At 35.4% G+C, this 21,624-nt stretch overlaps 1 long non-coding RNA gene across 2 annotated transcripts in view; it reads right to left on the minus strand.

Annotated features, from left to right (window-relative positions):
• Nucleotides 1-3,067: 3,067 nt before the first annotated feature.
• Nucleotides 3,068-21,624, minus strand: part of LOC121037810 (uncharacterized) — a 231,814-nt gene continuing 213,257 nt past the window's right edge. For both annotated transcript variants that reach the window (XR_005794000.1, XR_005794001.1), the window contains 2 exons: nucleotides 11,790-12,060; nucleotides 3,068-3,267 (listed from right to left, as the gene is read on the minus strand). This is a non-coding gene — a long non-coding RNA (uncharacterized LOC121037810). The remainder of the gene's footprint in view (nucleotides 3,268-11,789; nucleotides 12,061-21,624) is intronic.

Here is a 21,624-nt window from a genome sequence, read left to right on the forward strand (position 1 = left end):
CTCCCAACTGTTTTATCGTTTGCATTATTTCCAGCAAACTATCTTTGTTCTGCTAAATATAATGTGTATTCCCTCTGTGTACCTTTAAGACTTTCTCTTTATCACTGGTCCAGTTTAATGTATGAGTTACCTTGATTTTAAACATTAGATATTCAACACCCGTTCTGAAATATCCTAGGTTAAATATTCCACTTGTAATTAAAACTGATGACATTTTTACAGTATAATTGTGTCCCCAAAATGTTCATTCTTATCTTAATATTACTGTGTACTTATTGTAATGCTTTCAGTGGCTCCTTAGAAACTATTAGGGTTAAGTTTACTATCTGAAGCACTCACTGTTCAAACCATTAACTCATGGTGCAAAGATGATTTAGTAACTAATGCTTCACGTTTCACTTAGCTGGACTGTTTTTCTGCATTGTGCTTGGAGTTAGTTGAGATATTTGGAACTGTTAAAATTTTTGAATAGTTTAATCAATCTGGAAATTTTTATGTCATTATTTCTTCAAATATTCTTTTCTGCCACTTCCCTTTCCCCATCTCAGCCAAATATCATGCTTCCAATTGCAATTATAAATTTTTTTTTAAAAATTGTCCCAAAGCTCACTAGTGTTCTGTTCATTTTGTTTTTTATTATTATATTTTAAATTAATGTATTTATTTTGAGAGAGATAGAGACAGCACGGGTGGGGGAGGGGCAGAGAGAGAGGAAGAGAGTGAGAATACCAAGCAAGTGCTGTGCTGCCAGTGCAGAGTCCAATGTACGGCTGGAACCCATGAAATGGTGAGATCATGACCTGAGCTGAAACCAAGAGTCAGACGCTAAACTGACTGAGCTATTTTGGTGCCCCTGTTCATTTTTAAATTATATATTTTTCCCTGTGTGTTCCAATTTTGCATAATTTCTATTGCTGTGTCTACGAATTCACTAATCATTTGTTCTGCAATGTATAGTCTGCAGTTAATAACCTCCAATGCATTTTTCATCTCAGACATTGTCGTTTTCACCTCTAGAAGTTTGGCTATATTTTTATGTCTTTTCTGTCACTACTTACATATTCAATTTTTCCTGTAGCTTTTTGAACATATGGAATACAGTTGTAATAACTGCTTTAATGTTCTTGTCTGCCAATTCTAACATCTGGGTCAGTTTCAATTGATTTCATTTTCTCCTCATTATGGATTGCATTCTCCTGCCTGTCTGAATGGCTGATAATTTTTTATTGGACATCAGGCATTGTTAATTTTACCTTGTTGGATGCTGGATATTTTTGTAATCCTATATTCTCAATCTTTGTTCTTGGACTCATTTATGATACTAAAAAATGGTTTGAGGCTTTTGAGCCTTATATTTAAGATTTGTTAAGGTCTGGAGCAGTGCTCAGTCTAGCTAATTATTCCCTAGCACAGAGGCAAGAGTCTTCTGAATACCAAATGTTCAATGAATTATGAGGGTTTCCAATCTGGGTGATGGAAATAGAGTTTATTCCCAGCCCTGGGTGAGCTCAAGTTACTGTATTCTAATCCTTTTAGGTGGTTCATTTCCAAGCCTCAGGTAGTTTTTCACATGCTTTCACTGATCAGTAGTCTGATGAACACGTGAGGGATCCCTCTACAGATCTCTGGAACTCTCTCTGTGCAGCTTTGTTATCCCAGTACTCTATCATCTACTGACAGTCTAGCTACCTTGTTTTCCCTGGACTATGAGATCTGTGTCTTCAACATAGGAAGTCTGCCTAGCTCCACCTGAGTTTCTCCTTCTCGCTCTGTAACCTGGAAGTTCCCTCAAATAAGTAACCTTAGGCAATTTTAGGGTTTACCTCATTTTCTGTATCTCAAAAGTCTCCATTTTCTGTTGTCTCATGCCCAATATCTTGAAAAGCATTGTGTTATTTATTTAGTTCAGTTTTTTTTGTTTCTCTTAGATAGGAAGATAAATCCAATTATATTAATTACATATAACTGATACTTTAATAACTAGCATAATCCCCATGTTGCTTTTCCAATTCATGGAGTGAGAGAAAGTTTGAACACTGAAAGTTCCTGGAATTTACCCTACCTTTCAAAATTGATGCTAAAAACAGTGTTATACTCCTGGGGAAATCAATGGCTAACACCATCATCAAAACTTTAAAGGTGCAAGACTTAGGATCTCTATTACATTCTCCTTTAAATCAGCTAGTACTGGAGATGATTATTCTTAGTGTATACCAGGCAGTTATTTTAAGCTTAATCAGTTATTTACTCCAATTGCATATCAACACAGATCCCAGGACCTATTATGCATTTATGGATCTTTCAAACACTACAGCAGTAATAGCATTCTAATAGGACTTGGTGACTCAGAATTACCAGTTATCACGGAGGTCTTTTAAGTTATATTTATGAATAGGGAGATAAATCCTGGAGCCTGATACCTCTGTAAAGTTTCTAGTGTCTAATAGTTTGAACATGTAAGTTAGTTACCTTCAGGTGTAAAAAAAAAAATGGTGCATTTGAAAACTACATGCTAGGTATGTCTCTTTGGATTTGAGAAGTTACATACACCACTTTCGATATACTGTTCAGAACAGACTCATTTATCGAGTTGACCCTAAAATCTGCCAACTTTGGGGAAAACCTAGAGCAAGATATAGCTCTTCAGATGGTCCAGGCTGCAGTGTTCTTCCACCTGGGCCTTTTATAGTTTAATAGCACTTCTATGTGTATAAGTTGGAGGCACTTCATTTGTGTGTGTGTTTTGAACAAGAAGACATGTAATCAAGACATGTAAAGGCATAATTGTTTGAAAAAAATGGTTAAAAGAAAAGGTCAGGAGTGAAATGCAGGGGAAAAAAGACACAGAAAACAAAGTTAGAGGATGCATCAAGAAAATGAAAAATAGAGAGACGGTGGATTTTTCTGGATGCACATTCCAGTCTAAGTCATGATCCAAAACCGAACTCCATCTGCACATCTTAGTTTTCTGGAACAAAGTCCCACTCATTCAAACCCACCCATCCTCCACAAACAATTCCTTTTCCCCAGACATTCTTACCTCCCACACTTACAGCAGCATCACATATCACTTGGAATTTGTAGTGATTTTTTTATTTTTCATATCACTAAAACATTTTCCTCTTAACCAACAGGATAATCACTTTTCTCTCTGCCAAATTATGTACTTCTATTTCTCATCATGAAGGAAATAAAATCCAGGTTGGGAAACTTGACAGCACTTGCATCATCTCCAGGCAGCACATCCAAAATGTGTATCTGTGGACTCTAAGGGAAGGGCAATACAATTAGGATTTTTTAAATGAAAGTCAATAAATGAAAAAGTTTAAACATAAAATCCATTTGTTTTTCAATGATACCATACTAGAACTATTTTTCGGGGGGGGCGGGGGGGCATCTTTGTCTTAAAGAAGTATTCTTTGGAAAAATAGCTGTTTTAAAAGTTTTTATTTAGTTTTCAGAGAGAGAGAGAGAGAGAGAGAGAGAGAGAGTGGGGGGGGGGTGGGGGCAGAGAGAGAGGAAGACACAGAATCTGAAACAGGCTCCAGGCTCTGAGTGGTCAGCACAGAGCCTGATGCGGGGCTTGAACCCACGAACCGTGAGATCATGACCTGAGCCAAAGTCAGAGGCTTAACTGACTGAGCCATCCAGGTGCCCCAAAAATAGCTTTCTTAAAAGGATCTTGGATATCTTTTTTTAATATATGCTAAATGCATACCCAATAAGTATATCTAACCTTTCAGGTATAAATAAACATAAAACTTTATAATGACCTGTTCTATGGTATTTTTAAAATTTAAATACCAGAACTTCTTTAAAAAAAAAAATTAGGATCATCTGGAGTGCCTGGGTAACTCAGTCAGTTGAGCATCCAACTCTTGATTTTGGCTCAGGTCTTGATCCCAACCTCGTGGGATGGAGCCTCACTTCTGGCTCCACACTGAGCATGGAGCCTGCTTGAGATCCTCTCTCTCCCTCTCCCTTTGCCCCTCTCCCCCATGTGCATGCTTTCTCTCTAAAATTAAAAAAAAATTAATATCATCACTCAGTAGCTGTAATATTGGTAATATTCACATTCTTAACTTTAAATTGTAATGCCTTTTTATACAACATGATGAGATCTTGATCTCATAGCCTTGTTTTTAGTGTTAACACTTTTAACATTACATAATGAAAACACATAAAATGTAATATTTTTGCTCATAACATTACATGATGAAAACAGGGTACGGTATCTTTTTATTCATAGGATAAAAATTTCAATAAAGTAGATGTACACCCACTCTTCTGAAAGTGTAGTTTCATAAGTATTTATCGAGTATTGCTGTCCATTTACTTTGTCATTAAATGTCGTGGAAAAAGTACTTGTTTGCAAATATCTAGAATTCTGTTGTACAGAGACCTGAATTTATTGCTATATGATTTTTTTCAAAATAGGCTTTCTGCTTCTATACATTAGTTTTTCCAAGAGTATGTAATTCTCATAACTTATCCCAAAGAGTTGGGCAGATCAGGGTTATCTGATGCCAGATATCTGGCATCCTTTTTGTTGTTGTTTATGATTAGAGCAAACTATATAAACAATTCTGTATATAGCAATGGGAGTCTGCAGTGCCTACGTGATAGATTATAAATTCCTTGACTTTGAATCTAGCTCATGATGACTAATCAAAATAAAAAATTACTAAAGTTGTGATTCTCTTTTCTCCCTCATCACCTTTTTTTCTTCCTCCTTCTCTCCTTGCCCTTTTGGCAATCACCATCATTATTATTCTTAACATTGTTATCATCCTCTTTGTCATTCCTTATTTATTTGCAATATTATGAAAATAATGACATGATGATAATGCATCTACCTGTACTTTCTAAACATTAGATATATGGGCTGTGATTATTAGTACTCCTATCGGAACTATGCATGAGAGGAAATAAGAACCATTGCAAGAGGCTTGAAGTTTCTGAGGGATGGAAGGGAACAGGTGGAAATCCAACTGCTCCTTGGGGAACACTAAGGTATCTTTATATAAAATGTAGCACATTGGATGAATAATGTACACTTTTCCAAAAACATTTTATGAGAAACATGTTTATCTGATTTTCTGTATCTGGATATCTGTATATGATTGAAATGCCAGAGAAGTCCACTATACTTAGATAACTCTCTTTAATAATGATGTGTTGGGATTCTTGGTAATTTATAAGTATGTTAAGCTAATCAAGCATGAGTAAACCATACTTAGAACTAAAGTAAATATACAGAAACTATAAAAATATATACAGAAACTATAAATGATATGTCAAAATCCTGCATTAATATTATTATTGTTATTTGAACTGCTGTATTTATTGAGGATACATTTTTTTATCTTTCTGTAGTTGACAAAAAATCATATTTTAAATACAAAATGCAGTATTCTCCTAATTATTCTACCAGAAGTCTATGTATATACTAGAAACCCAGGAGGTACAATGGCTCTAGTACAAAATGTGTTTGGCACAGGGATATCTGGAATTCCTTTAGGAAATACTTTCTAGGACTGATGAGAATTATTTTTTAACTCACCTAGTTTTGATGGAAATAAGATTATCTTCCACATTTGGTGTTTGGTCACTGGGTTACCAAATTTGGCTGTACATCAAGATCACTGGAGTAGGATTTTAAAACACTGATTCCTGCATCTCAACTCAGAGATTTGTAATTCTGTAAGTCTGGGATAGGGCCCATAATCACTGAACTTTAATTTTTTTTTCATGTAATTTTACTAACTAGTAGGAGCCAAGTATCAAAAAAACAGCTCCAAAAGTCAATTACTTTTTACAAATAAGCCCTTTCATATATCATTGCTTCTCATGCCTACATTAAAATGATTCCTTATTCAAGACATAGTCTATTTGCCCTTTGATGGCATTTGGTTATTTCACACAATTATGCTCGGGTAATTGTGGATTACACCTAAAATCTGATTTCTTAAGAATATCCTATTTCTGCATGTATGGCTATGGATTTACTGGGGAGTGTTTTCTCAAGAAAAGACATAGATAATATAGCTAAAGTTTTTTCAGATGAATTAGGAAGAATTACTTATCAAAAAATAGACACGGAAGTGGCTTAACTGCATTCCAAGAAAATTATTTTGTTCTAAGCTAGACAAAGTTACTCAAGTGATCTATTATACTGATCTGATTTTTTTTTTAAAAGAAACATTATTTGAAGCAGCAAAAACAAAAATGTTTTTAAGTTTGATTTACCCAAAGTGATGTACTGGTAAACCTTGATACAGTACATAAAGAAGCAACTCATGCTTATATTTAGCTTTCTGCTTAGAACTTCAGAATTTTGGAAGGGCTGAGATATCAGTCTGACATGGCCAATGGTTTGGTCACAATATCAGAGATCAGACATGTGGTTGCCTCAATGGTTTCAGTCCCTGCCAAAGGACACTGTTAAGAGTTTTAACTGGGTGGGCAGCCAAGGAGACAGATGATATATATCCACATGTAGACTGTCACTAGTAACACAGACAGCAGTGTAGAACTCCTGCTCATGAGCCAGTGTCATCGCTGATCCTGAGAGAAGCTTATTTTGTTGACAACAGCCCTGGACTGAAGCAAAGAAAAGCTGTCTTCAGTTACTTGCAAAGAGTGTGGCCCTCTTTGTGACATTAACTTTTTCCCTTAAAACTGAGGGTTGCAGATGGTAGATTCTATCTGGCTCTGGCAAGGACACATTTCATCAGGGGGCAGCGTTCTCTTAGTGTGTTGAAGACTCCCTGGGGTAATATTTATCCCATAGCTTAGAATCTGGGGAATGGCTCTCTTAGACTTCTTGATAGATGCTACTCCTTTGTTGTATTACCTAGGATTATAGCAGAGGGTTTGTTCAGATGTCAAGAAGGCCTGTAGACTATGCTTTGACACCAAGATAAGCCAAGAAAAGTGTAAAATTGCCAGATAAATCACTTTGAAATATAATTTGATTGAATGTACGTTAACATGATTACTGCTTCTACTCTCAGCACGGGTCATTGTGTGTAGTCTATACATTAGCACCTCAAGATGGTTTTTTGATGCTGCAAAAGCAGTTAAATTCCCACAATAAGTTCTCCAAAACTATAAATGTGTTCAGTAACAAAAGCCAAATGAAATGTTACAAGGGTCTAAACATGTAAATAGGTACCCTACTCCTCATTATGGTATATTAAGAACACCCATAGATTCCTTAGAACTCTAAAAAAAAACAACAACCACCACCATGATTCTTGAACAAAGTAACAAGTAGGAAAAGTTTACCACCTGCCTCTGTTTCTCTAACAACCATATTTGACTATTTTTCTCTCTCTCAGAATTGTCTGTCTCAGGTGGGTGGATTATTACTTTCTCCTTAGAGTGTGTACAGATACATATATGTGTGCATAGATATCATCCATATGTCATTGTTTTTCACATTATTTGCAATTTAAAAACAAAAATAAAATTAATTTCTTTGCGGCACTGGCAAAAGCATCCGTCATCATTTTCAAGACTTTACAATAATAAGTAGTGTCCAAATTATGGCTTCTCTCATGACTGCTAACTTACTGAATATCACTTTTACTTGATGGGAAATTAATATGCATATAATGCCACGAGCCCCTGGTTGAAAAGGACCTAGGTGTAAAATGGATTCGCTTTCATTTCCTCCCCTGTGGTACTGATTTTGATTGTGGAACAGAAGGTATGAATTTATAACATGATGTGTGATTAAGTAACAGCTGTCAGTAATTGGATGCAGCAAAGTTCCTAATGAAACCTTTAAGTCATGAAATATTTACCTGATTTTTGTTTCACTACAAAGACCGAAAATCAATGTAGGTTATTAAAACATCTGGCTCAAGTTTTGAGTTTTTGCAATCCTGAAAACTCTACCTCAAATAGTTGTTTCTATAAGGGGAGACCACTTGATTTTTTTTGTGTGTGTTCATGAATTTGTGGATTAGAGTTGCTTTTCTCCACAATGATAGAATGTTATGTTAATATGTTTTATATTGAGATATTTGCACTTCCCTGAAACATATACCCAGATGATTGAAATTATTTTTTTCTAGGAATGAATCTTTGTGAATGAAATAGCACATCAGCTTTCAAAGGTTTAAAAAATATACACTAGATACGATTTTTCTACTATAAAACCATTAAATTGTAAAATCTTCTTTCTCCAGTGAAGAGAGGATCTTGCCTAATGTTTTAAAAGCTGTTAAAATTTACCCAAATAAGAGACTAATTTTAGGAAGTATATGTTACTATTAAATGAAATGTTCACAGATCCAAATTCTTCAATGAATGCCTAAATAATACTTTCACATTTCTGTTTTATTTCTCCTAAAAAGGAAGACTATTACCTGAGAGTCAGAATCAGAGATATCAAGATAGTATAAAGCTTTCCAAAACCAGATAAATATTATTGTCCCCAGCTTGGAGGTGAAAAGTCCAGAGTAAGGAAATAAACAGAATATCAAAACTGAGGTGTCCAGACTTTTAAAGAAGTCTGGGTATGACAAATGACACAAGCATAGCAACCTCACGTTGTGTTAAAAATCGATGTTACATTCCTCAACCGATTTGCCTTAATAACCCATTGCACAAGTGAGTAAACATGCATATTCCACATGGACCCATTATCTTTTGGCTTCTGGAACAAGAACTTTCCAAAAGTCATTTTTACGTGAGAATAACATTCAGATGAAAGTGCTTTCACAACATAACAGTGCCCTTCCATCTCAGAACTGTAGTTATTAAGTTGACAGAAGCTTGGCTCGGATAAAGACATCCGTCCATCCACGGAGAGACTTTTAAAAGAGATATTAAAATAGTTGTCAAAAAGTCATCTACGTGTAAACAGCTTCCCTTGTCTTATGCAGCAGGAAAAAAACAAGTTTATGGGCTAAAGAAAGGTTTAATACTATTGACTGAGGAGGGTGCTAAACTCAGTGCAAATGGAGATAGGCCACTGGCAAGAGGTTATGCACACAAAGCATGACTTAAATGTAACATAATCAGATTTAGTTCTTTGTCCTCGAGGGCTCTAATTTTATAGTTAGACAACTCACAGTGGGACCTATTTTATATAGCAGTAAAATAATAGATTGGATAAGAATAGGTTTAATTGCCAGGCAAAGCTATTTAATTTAGCTACAAACTGTTATGAATTACATTATTAGTAAAATAAAATTTTAAAAAATCAACCCATAAGCAGTTGGTAAAGACAATAGCAGTTTCTCTTTAATATGGTCTATTTTATCACTAAACAGTTCAAACACAGAAAAGTGTTAAGGAACATACTGTAAACCTTATTTTCCAAACCCACTCAGGTTCAGGGCACCTTAACAGCGTGTCCTCTTTGTTGGGGATCTTTTATAACCTTTTGATTGTTTAGGCCTCCGTGATTTTTCTTAACCCCATCTCTCCTCTGAGGTATTCAGTAACCTTTACTGCCTCCTTTAACTTTCTAGTTAAAAGTCAAGTGCTTTAATTTAACCCACAAGGCCATTCGTGATGAGAACCCTAACACTCTAATATTCTGTTCATCTCCTACATGAACTCGTGTTTGAATTATACTTTCATAGGCAGTCTATATGATTTAGATGCCTTTATTTTATGTTCACCTAGTACCCTGAAAATGCCTTTATCATAGTTACTGTCACTCCTATGTTGTAAAAATTATTCACTTAACTGTGTTATCTAGTTTAGTAAGTTTCCTTAGGATAAAGATTACATAATTATTTGGCCAAATATGCTCATAAAAAGTGTAGTGCTTGCCTCACAGATACATTTGTTACCTGGATGTTTCTCTTTTGGGAAAAAAAAATCTGTATTAAAGCCAAAATCTCAAAAAATTTATAGATACTTGCTAAATGAAGCAGGTTTGGTGCAGTTAAGAAATCAACAAACACTGAATAAACATAAAACTTGAAGAGAATAAGGGGCACCTGGGTGGCTCAGTGGGTTGGTGTCTGACTTCAGCTCAGGTCATAATCTCACGGTTTGTGGGTTTGAGCCCCCTGTCAGGCTTTGTGCAGATAGCTTAGAGCCTGGAGGCTGCTTTGGATTCTGTGTCTCCCTCTCTCTCTGCCCCTCCCTGACTTGTGCACACTCTCTCTCACTCAAAAATAAATAAACATTAAAAATAATTTTAAAAAATAAAAGAGTAGACATTCAAAATTATTTTAAGATGAGAAGATATCTATTTTATGTTTAGTTGCTATTTTATGTCCCTGACTTTAAATGGAGATTATTAATTACTGCTTGTATAGAATTCATGTAAATTTATATAAAACAAATGTGAGCTGCTAAACATTTGTTTGATTTATACATTCCTAATAATTATCTATTTTCCCTCCAAAATGGAGTGATCAATTTAGATGTTTTTGGAAGAGAAGAGCACCTAAATTTTCTTCCCTTTTACTTTTTTGTTGTTCTCGGCTCATCTCTCCTTCTCATAATTCAATGCCTCATCAAGATTATCTGTATTATTCAAAAATAGTTTGCTTTTATGGATGCTTTACTGCCTCACATGACAAAACACTGATGGAGAAAAAAAAAACCCAGACAGACACATCCTAGGAACTAATTTTTTTCTAAGCTGTGCTTCAGTGCGTTAAAAGAAAGAAATATATACCGAAGCAGCTGTTACTGCTCTATCAAGGTACTAAATAGCTGACCTAGTTGGTCCTAATTATTGATAGTTTGCCACTGCTTCTACAAAAGCGTTAGCAGAATTGACAGCAGGAACACACATGATTTATTCATTCAGAATGATCTATAGCTTCCTGCATTTTAGGCTCCAGGCACAAACACTGTTCAATGCCATGTCATTCAGCAAGAACCAGGCTGAGACAGGAAGCACTTTAGCATGTTTACAGAAATATCTTTTAAAACAGACTTAACTATCAGACAACCCCCTTGTAAAACCCTTGCCCTAAGAAACTTGGGTAAAAGATTATCACTCCACACTCAACAAAAATCAATTTTGGAGACTGACAGTTACTCAGACTGATGTTGGATTTCCTTTATTCGTTGAATTGAATTGCCTGTAGACTTTGAATATGCTAACATTCACCAGGTGCTTTTTCCTGACTCCAGTGACTTTTTTTTAAAGCCATTAAAAATCCCTCTTGCATTTTTATCAAGTATCCTATGTATACAGTGGAGAAGACTGTGATTGATAGTTGTTTAAGAAACCAACAATTGGTGAAAGGCAAGCCTGCCAATTTTTATATATCCTGGAATAATGATAACATTAATAATAATACTAAGGCACAGTTGAGGACATAGTAAATACCAGGCATCCGTCCAGCCCTTTACATGCATTATCCATTTAATCCTCAGCCGAAACTCTCCAAAGTATGTGTGATCTCCAGCTACCAAAGCGGTCACCGAGGCTAAAATATGTTGAGTATCTTGTCCAAAGTGACAGAAATTCCAAGAGCACTAATTGACAGCAAAGTCTCAGAGACCAAGACCTGAGTTCTCAATCACTATGTTAAATTACATTTTATTTTCAGTATTCCTCTCATTCCACGAGAAACTCCACGATGAATCCATCACCTGAACAGGAGAGATTATTTTGATGTGAATGATTTCCAGATTTGTCTCCAAATTTTATCACCTGCCTAAACTGCCGATCTGTAACCCCCAATGCCTAACGTTGTTCCGACGGGACTGCTGCCCTTTTACACCAATACCGCCCCCAACCTTCATTTATTCTCACATGCTTCAACTTTTCTTCAAATACAGGCTCCAAAGAAAACTACCGTTCCTCTTCCTCCAACCTCCAACCTCAGATCGAATTCTTTCCTTTGGCTGAGCAGCCGCCATCTAGAGAATAGAGGAGATATGGTAGAAGTGGCAGAATATGGCTTTGGCTGTTGCCACGGAAGCAGAATCATGGGGCCTCCATCTTCCTTCTCTCTTTGCACTCACGTTTGCCCTCATCTCCCAGTTCCCAGTACACACATAGATTCATTCTGTACTCTGGGGTCTCATCCTTTGTTTCATTGGAAAATAATGCTCTTGGGGAAAGATCTGAAAACAAACAGTTGTCCCATTTACTTTTAGTCCTTTCCTTTTGTGTTTGAATTGTAAGAAAGGATTAAAAATGGATAGATTTTTATTTATTACAATGCCAATTGGTAGAGGTTTCACTGAGCAAAGGGGCCCTTTGCTTATCTTATTTTACGCTGGTAACACACTGATAGGTACTTTAGCACATTCTCAACAGAAGATCAAAGCAAGAATAGAGAAGAGATCAGGATGTGAGAGTTCTTCAAGAGTTCTCTTTGTACTGGGCATCATACACAGTGATGATGGATGTCTTCAGAACAATCACTGAAAGAGACCCATGTTAAAAATGATGCTCCTTGAGAATCTCCAAGTGGATGAAGGGATTTTAAGTGGTTGGAGAAGAGGCAAGTCAAATCCAAAACAAATTGGATTTCCACTTTATATTAACATCAAATCACTGAGCACCAAAAATTTTAAAGAGGCTGGGGGATTGAAATGAACATAATATGATTTACTAACCTTAGAATTTTAATATTATCATGCCTCAGCTCCTGAGCATTTCTCAGGAAATTCTCCCAAATGCACAGATTTGTCTGATCATAAATGTGTGGTTGTCCACTCACCTGGGGATTTAGTGCTTCTTAATAATCTTTGATTTTCCTTAGGCAGTTTTCTTTCCTACTTCCTCAAAAATTATTTCAAACTTCAAATTTTTCCTACAAGCTTTTCTTTCTCCTGTTCCCTCTCAAGGCTCTGCGTACATGTATGGGTAAAGTTTTCAGCTCTAAGTAATGTTAAAATGACATTTGGAAAAGAAATCTCCACGATGTCACCCAGAAACACTTCACACAATATGTGTACTACCCTTTATATTATGTTCTTTAAAAAAATTAGGTGTAGTGGCAAGACTGAAAATGAAAAAAAAAATTGATAAAATTTGACTCTAACCCCCATATTCACTTACTGAGAAACATCAGGTAACTTCAATTTTCCTTAGTGTTAGTGCTTAGCATCTTCTTTCAGCTCAATTCTTTCAGCTCAATCTCTTACACAAGAGATAGCCTTCTCTGCTTGTTTTCTGTATGTAAACTTCACCTCTCAATCAGATTGCAACTTTGTATATGTTTCTCATAGTAACTCACAGAGTGTTAAGCAGGTGTGGCTGACAAGAAATCTGCTTTTATTTTAGCTTTCTATTTTATCATAATGTTAGCTGATAATCCAATATGTAATAATAACTCACTTGGTGAGATTTACAAGGGTAAAATTTGTGAAATCTTATATATATATATATATTTATATATATATGAATATATATACTTATATTATATATACATATTATATAAATATATATGTACATGTATATGTACATACATAATATATATACATATATATGTATATATAATATATAATATTATATATATTTATATTACAAGTATATATTTATGTATATAAGTATATATTCACATATATATGTAAAATTATATATATTACAAAATATAAAAAGTTAAATGTGTGCTGTGTTTAATTCTATAATTCCAAGAAAAATTTCTTCTAAAGAATCTACTTTTCTACTTTAATTAAATATTAATTTATGTCAAAGCCTAGAAAAAAACCTTAATGTAAACATGTAGGTCATGATCAATACATTAGAAGCAAAAAAAGCCTGAAACATAATAAAAACTGCACCATAGATTTATACATTCCTTTTTTGTGGTTTACGGGTAGTTTATTATCTGCTTTTTACTAACCTCAAAAGAACACAGTGTCTTTAAGAAACATCAACTTTTTTATATTAAATCAGAATAATAAACAACCCATGGAGATAAAGATAACTTCATTAATGATGATAGGAAGCTGGCTCGGATATAAGTAATTTCCGACTCTTATCTTTTGTTTTTAGTCTCAACTTCAAAAGAGTAATGAGAATCAGCTTTTCCTTCTGCTCCCTCTCAAAGCTCTTTGTAAATGTATTGGGGAAGTTTTAGGTGCTATGTAATGCTAAGATGACATTGGAAAAGAAATCTGTTACTATATTTTTAAACAGTATTTATTTCCATTATGTTGTATCAACAGCACTAAATAATTACCAGAAAAAGAAATCCATGACCTGAATCACTATTTAGCAATTTCTGTTGCCGCAATACATGTTTTAATCATAATAATTAAGGGTACAAATACCCAGGACTTTATTTATTAACTGTGGAGTATTAAGTGAGAAATATTTGTTTCACAATATTGAATGTGAAACAATTCGTATGCCTTTAAGGATATAACCTAGAAGCCACAAGTATAATAAAGTCAGGTAGATATAATACTAACAGAAAAATATTTTTGCTGAAATATAGTTAATGTAGAATGGAATTGTAAAGATGAGTTCTATTAGAAGGTTAAGCTTACTTTCTTTTTCTCCTTCTCCTTTCTCCTTTCTCCTTTCTATTCTTTCTTCATTTCCTGTCTTCAATTTCTGAGACAACTTCTCACTCTATAGATCTAGGAATAATCTGTGCATTAGGGACCAATAACACCTGTCCTTCATCCAGATTCTGGTTCCTGATTCCATTTGCTTTTAGAATAAACCCTTCCTCCTCATACCCAGCACACTTAAACCTGCCTCTTCCTTTACTTGTCAATGTACAGCTCTCCTTCTTCATTAAATATCTCTAGACCCTCCCCAAAACATGGTGAATTCAAGAAGCAGAAAGATGTTTGTTTTGATATGGAGGGGAATTAAAGTGTTGTTAACACTAATATAGGCAGAAATCATGTCAAAAACCATTGGATGGATAAACCAACAAGTTTAAACTTTATTATGAAAGTCATAGAGTGCAGAGAGAACTCTGAGGAAGAACAGGTTAAATTCTTATTTGTGTTTGAGAAAAATCACTGTAACTGAAAGAAAGGATACATTAGAAGCAAGAAAGACTGGAGCCTGGGATAGTATTTTATCTCTTTGAATAATTATGCGTGTGTACACAAAATAACTGTAGGTATTTTAATGGAATAGATTACATCTTGCATATAAGAATTTTATGGCCAAGTGACTTGTAAGTATACTTGTAAGGATACTAAACTGTGATGATCTACGTAAATTTTATTAGAATTTAAGTGGAAAGGAACTAAGATGTGGGTCTTCCTCCAATTAATTCAATAACTTTCCTTCTTAAACACACACATACATACACACATATCCTGTTCCACTGAAATTGGCAAAAGCACATTTTTGTTAAACTTTACAATGACAAATAAATGTATTGAGCATACATGTAATCATAATTGTAATTGTTTAATGCCTAAGAGCCACCACATGCTGATAATAGACTTCTAATAGAGAAAATTTTGTAAGATGTCTTTGGTCCACAGGGCATAGTTGGCATTTTCTCTAAGTTACTTTCCCCCAATATTCTACATGACTACATTTAGCGTCTGAAAGATCTCAGTCTTATTTGTCTATAAGAAACATAGCTCAATGCTTTAGCTACCAAAATTAACATAAATAATTCAGTAAATGAGAGAAACTGTTAAGTGACAGGTATTAAAAGAATAAATTGTTACTTGAAAAGCAGTAGAGGATTATACCATACACCTAACTATGCACACATAAACCTCATATTCCTAGGTATTTTGTGTGTATGTATCGGAATTTATATTTCATATATAACAAATGTGGAATCTGAGACAAATATCTAAATGAAACCAATGGTAGTTTTAGATTCCATTTTCAGTAAACTTGGCCAAAATTTACAGGTTTGATTTAGTGTAGAAAAATTGATTGGCAACATCAGTACAGAACTGGACAGAGTCTAGAAAGATTAAGACTAGGCCTTGCAGTTGGTATGTCCACAAAAACACCCACAGAACTAGGGCAGAGAAGAAAATGTGACTTTGAAATCAGACATATCCATGTTCAAACTCCAGTTTGACCACTTAGCACTGAATAATCTTGAACAAGCTTCCTAGTCTTTCTTGAGCTCTGTTTCATTTGTAAATTGAGATAATATTATTAACCTCAAAAAATTGTCATACAGATGAAATGAGGTAACACATATATTACATCTAGCACAGAGTCTAAAAGCAGTTGTATAATAAAAAGTAGCTTTCATAAAAAAATAAAAAAAGTAAATTTTAAAGGGGTGCCTGGGTGGCTCAGTTGGTTAAGCGTCTGACATCAGCTCAGGTCATGATCTCATAGTCAGTGAGTTCGAGCCCCTCATCGGGCTCTGTGCTGACAGCTCAGAGCCTGGAGCCTGCTTCAGATTCTGTGTCTCCCTCTCTCTCTGCCCCTGCCCTTTTCATGCTCTGTCTCTCTCTGTCTCAAAAAAAAAATGAAAAAATTTTAAAAAAGGTAGCTTTCATGTAGTTGCAAACTGAACTGTCAAAACACACACACACACACACACACACACACACACACACAAATGCCATTAAGAGCACAAAACAGTTAAAATGTGATTTTTTTTTTTCTGGAGGGGAAGGTTGAAAAAATTAATGAAAGAGGAAGACTTAGACAAATTAATAAAAGTATCCTCAGTATGTGGTTAGGATTTCAATATGTAAAATTGATGTAAAAGGGATTTTCAGACAGAACAGCAGAAAAAAGTGCTAGAATGTTTGGATGTTTTAATATGGGTAAGTGGTACTGCTTAACCAAAGTGGGGTTAGGTCTAGTCATAAAGAGTCTTGAAAACCACACGAGAAAGTAGAATTTGATTTTTGATGCACTGAAGAGCAATTGACATTGTTTGAACAAGTAAATATTATTAAATAACATTTCTTCCTTTACCAAGGTTGTGTCTCTTATTTTGACTTAAAAGCTAATGATCCTGACAACAGTCAGTCAAGTTAATGGTAGAAAAGCCATTGTAATTATGTACAGGAGCCCCACAAAGATATGAGACTCCAAAAAGACAGCAAGCAATTGAGCCTTATATACCATCCTGAGCTAAGGAAAGGGAGAGGGTGTCTGGGCACTTCAAAAGGTAAGAAGGCAGATCACAGGAAGATGAGACAAGGAAATATTTGGTAAAGAAAATTTGCCCTGGCACACAGGGCTACTCCAAGAAACAAATCAAAGCACACCTGGTGGAGGGTCCAAAATATCACTACGAGTAGGGTAATAAAATAATCAAAGTCACAACAAAAGAGCAAGTAACAATCTCCTGAAAAACACCTCCTAAAGTGTTTGACCTGGACAGTGTATGACCCTCCTTTAAAATAGCAGTGCTCGCAGGTGCAGAGCGCACAACAAGCTTTTAAAACACATAAGGGACAGAAAACTAGCCAAATTGATGTAATGAAAGAATTCTCCTCAAAAGACATTCTAGGAAGTAGTGACAGCTAACAAATTGATCAAAACCGATTTAAGCAATATAACTGAACAAGAATTTAGAATAATAGTCATAAAATTAATTGCTGGGATTGAAAAAAAGGATAGAGAACAGCAGAGAATCTATTGCTACAGAGATGAAAGGACTAAAAAATAGTCATGATGAATTAAAAATGCTATAAATGAGGTGCAAAATAAAATGGAGGCGACCACAGCACGGATTGAAGAGGCAGAGGAGAGAATAGGTGAATTAGAAGATAAAATTATGAAAAAAGAGGAAGCTGAGAAAAAGAGAGATAAAAATATCCAGGAGTACCAGGGAGAATTAGAGAAATAAGTGATGCAATCAAATGGAACAATATCTGTATCATAGGAATTCCAGAAGAGTAAGAGAGAGAGAAAGAGGCTGAAGGTGTACTTGAACAAATCATAGCTGAGAACTTCCCCGATCTGGGGAAGGAAATAGGCATTGAAATACAAGAGGCACAGAGAACTCCCTTCAGACATAACTTGAATCGATTTGCACAACGTATCATGGTGAAACTGGCAAAATACAAGGATAAAGAGAGAATTCTGAAAGCAGCTAGGGATAAACGGGCTCTAACAAAGGAAGACCCATAAGACTAGTGGCAGACCTATCTACTGAAACTTGGCAGGCCAGAAAGGCATGAAATCTTCAATGTGATGAACAGGAAAAATATGCAGCCAAGAATCATTTACCCAGCAAGTCTGACATTCAGAATAGAAGGAGAGATAAATGTTTTCCCAAACAAACAAAAACTGAAGGAATTCATCACCACTAAACCAGCCCTACAAGAGATCCTAAGGGGGCCTCTGTGAGTGAAATGTTGCAAGGACCACAAAGTACCAGAGACACCACTACAAGCATGAAACCTACAGATATCACAATGACTCAAAACACATATCTTTCAATAACAACAATGAATGTAAATGGACTAAATGCTCCACCCAAAAGACATAGGGTATCAGAATGGATTAAAAAAACACCCATCGGGGTGCCTGGGTAGCTCAGTCAGTTAAGCATCTGACTTCCACTCAGGTCATGATCTCACAGTTCATGAGTTCAAGCCCCACATCAGGCTCTGTGCTGACAACTTGAAGCCTGAAGCCTGCTTTACGTTTTGTGTCTCCCTCTCTCTCTGCCCCTCCCCCACTCACACTCTGTCTCTCTCTCAAAAATAAAATAAAACACACAAAAAAATTTAAAAAACAAAACAAGACCCATCTATTTGCTGTCTACAAGACTCATTTCAGACCTGAGGACACCTTCAGATTGACAGTGAGGGGATGGAGAACTATCTATCATGTTACTGGAAGTCAAAAGAAAGGTGGAGTAGCCATACTTATATCAAACAAACTAGACTTTCAATTAAATGCTGTAACAAGAGATGAAGAAGGGCATTATATAATAATTACAGGGTCTATCCATCAGGAAGAGTTAACAATTATAAATGTCTATGCACCAAATTCGGGGCACCCAAATTTATAAAACAATCATAACCATAAGCAAACTTATTGATAAGAATGTGGTAATTGCAGGGGACTTTAATACCCCACTTACAACAATGGATAGATCATTTAGACAGAGGATCAATAAAGAAACAAGGGCCCTGAATGATATATTGGATCAGATGGACTTGACAGATATACTTAGAACTCTGCATTCCAAAACAACAGAATATACTTTCTTCTCCAGTGCACATGGAACATTCTCCAAGATAGATCACACACTGGGTCACAAAACAGTGCTTCATAAGTATAAAAGAATTGAGATCATACCATGCACACTTTCAGATCACAATGCTATGAAACTTGAAATCAACCATAGGAAGATTCTGGAAAAACTCCAAACGCATGGAGGTTAAAGAGAATCCTACTGAAGAATGAATGGGTCAACCAGCCAATTAGAGAAGAAATTAAAAAATATATGGAAACAAATGAAAATGAATATACAACAGTCCAAAAACTTTGGGATGCAGTGAAGGCAGTCTTGGAAAACACATTGCAATCCAGGCCTATCTCAAGAGACAAGAAAAATCCCAAATACAAAATCTAACAGAACACCTAAAGGAAATAGAAGCAGAACAGCAAAGATACCCCAAATCCAGCAGAAGAGAAATAATAAAGATCAGAGCAGAAATAAACAATATAGAATCTAAAAAAACAGTAGAGCAGATCAATGAAACCAAGAGTTGGTTTTTTGAAAAAATAAACAAATTGCTAAACCTCTAGCCAGGCTTCTCAAAAAGGAAAGGGAGAGGACCCAAATAGATAAGATCATTAATGAAAAAGGAATTATTACAACCATCCCTCAGAAATACAAGCAATTATCAGGGAATACTATGAAAAATTATATGCCAACAAACTGGACAACCTGGAAGAAATGGACAAATTCCTGAACACCCACACTCTTCCAAAACTCAAATGGGAAGAAATAGAAAATTTGAACAGACCCATAACTAGTGAAGAAATTGAATCAGTTATCAAAAATCTCCCAACAAATAAGAGTCCAGGACCAGATGGCTTCCCTGGGGAATTCTACCAGACATTTAAAGCAGAGATAATACTTATCCTTCTCAACTGTTCCAAAAAATAGAAAGGGAAGGAAAACGTCCAGACTCATTCTATGAAGCCAGCATTACTTGGATTCCCAAACAGAGACCCAGCAAAAAAAAAGAACTACAGGCCAATATCCCTGATGAATATGTATGCAAAAATTCTCAACAAGATACTAGCAAATTTAATTCTACAGCATATAAAAAGATTTATTCACCATGATCAAGTGGGATTTATTCCTGGGCTTCAGGGCTGGTTCAATATTTGCAAATCAATCAATGTGGTACATCACATTAATACAAAAGATAAGAGCCATATGATCCTGTCAATCAGTACAGAAAAAGCATTTGACAAAATTCAGCATCCTTTCTTAATAAAAGCCCTCAAGAAAGTCTGGATAGAAGGAACATACTTAAAGATCATAAAAGCCATTTATGAAAAGCCCACAGCCAATATCATCCTCAGTGGGGAAAAATTGAGAGCTTTCCTCCTGAGATCAGGAACACGACAGGGATGTCCACTTTCACTGCTGTTGTTTAACATAGTGTTGGAAGTTCTAGCATCAGCAATCAGACAACAAAAGGAAATCAAAGGCAACAAAATTGGCAAAGATGAAGTCAAGCCTTCACTTTTTGCAGATGACATGATACTACATGGAAAACCCAATAGACTCCACCAAAAGTCTGCTAGAACTGATACATGAATTCAGCAAAGTCGCAGGATACAAAATTAATGTACAGAAATCAGTTGCATTTTTATACACCAATAATGAAGCAACAGAAAGAGAAATAAAGAAACTGATCCCATTCACAATGGCACCAAGAATCATAAAATACCTAGGAATAAACCTAACCAAAGATGTAAAAGATCTGTATGCTGAAAACTATAGAAAGCTTATGAAGGAAATTGAAGAAGATACTAAGAAATGGAAAAACATTCCATGCTCATGGATTGGAAGGATAAATATTGTTAAAATGTCAATACTACCCAAAGCAATCGACACATTCAATGCAATCCCAATCAAAATTGCACCAGCATTCTTCTCGAAACTAGAACAAGCAACCCTAAAATTCATTTGGAACCACAAAAGGCCCCGAATAGCCAAAGTAATTTTGAAGAAGAAAACCAAAGCAGGAAGTATCACAATCCCAGACTTTAGCCTCTACTACAAAGCTGTAATCATCAAGACAGCATGGTATTGGCACAAAAACAGACACATAGACCAATGGAATAGAATAGAGACTCCAGAATTGGACCCAGAAAAGTATGGCCAGCTAATCTTTGACAAAGCAGGAAAGAATATCCAATGGAAAAAAGATAGTCTCTTTAACAAATGGTGCTGGGAGAACTGGACAGCAGCATGCAGAAGAATGAAACTAGACCACTTTCTCACACCATTCACAAAAATAAACTCAAAATGGATAAAGGACCTGAATGTGAGACAGGAAACCATCAAAACCCTAGAGGGGAAAGCAGGAAAAATCCTCTCTGACCTCAGCCACAGCAATTTCTTACTTGACACATCTCCAAAGGCAAGGGAATTAAAAGCAAAAATGAACTATTAGGACATCATCAAAATAAAAACTTCTGCACTGCAAAGGAAACAATCAACAAAACTAAAAGACAACCGACAGAATGGGAAAAGATATTTGCAAATGACAGACAAAGGGCTAGTATCCAAA

The sequence above is a fragment of the Herpailurus yagouaroundi genome, unplaced genomic scaffold, assembly GCF_014898765.1.
Source record: "Herpailurus yagouaroundi ecotype Mexico unplaced genomic scaffold, PumYag 164, whole genome shotgun sequence".
Lineage (NCBI taxonomy): Eukaryota > Metazoa > Chordata > Mammalia > Carnivora > Felidae > Herpailurus > Herpailurus yagouaroundi.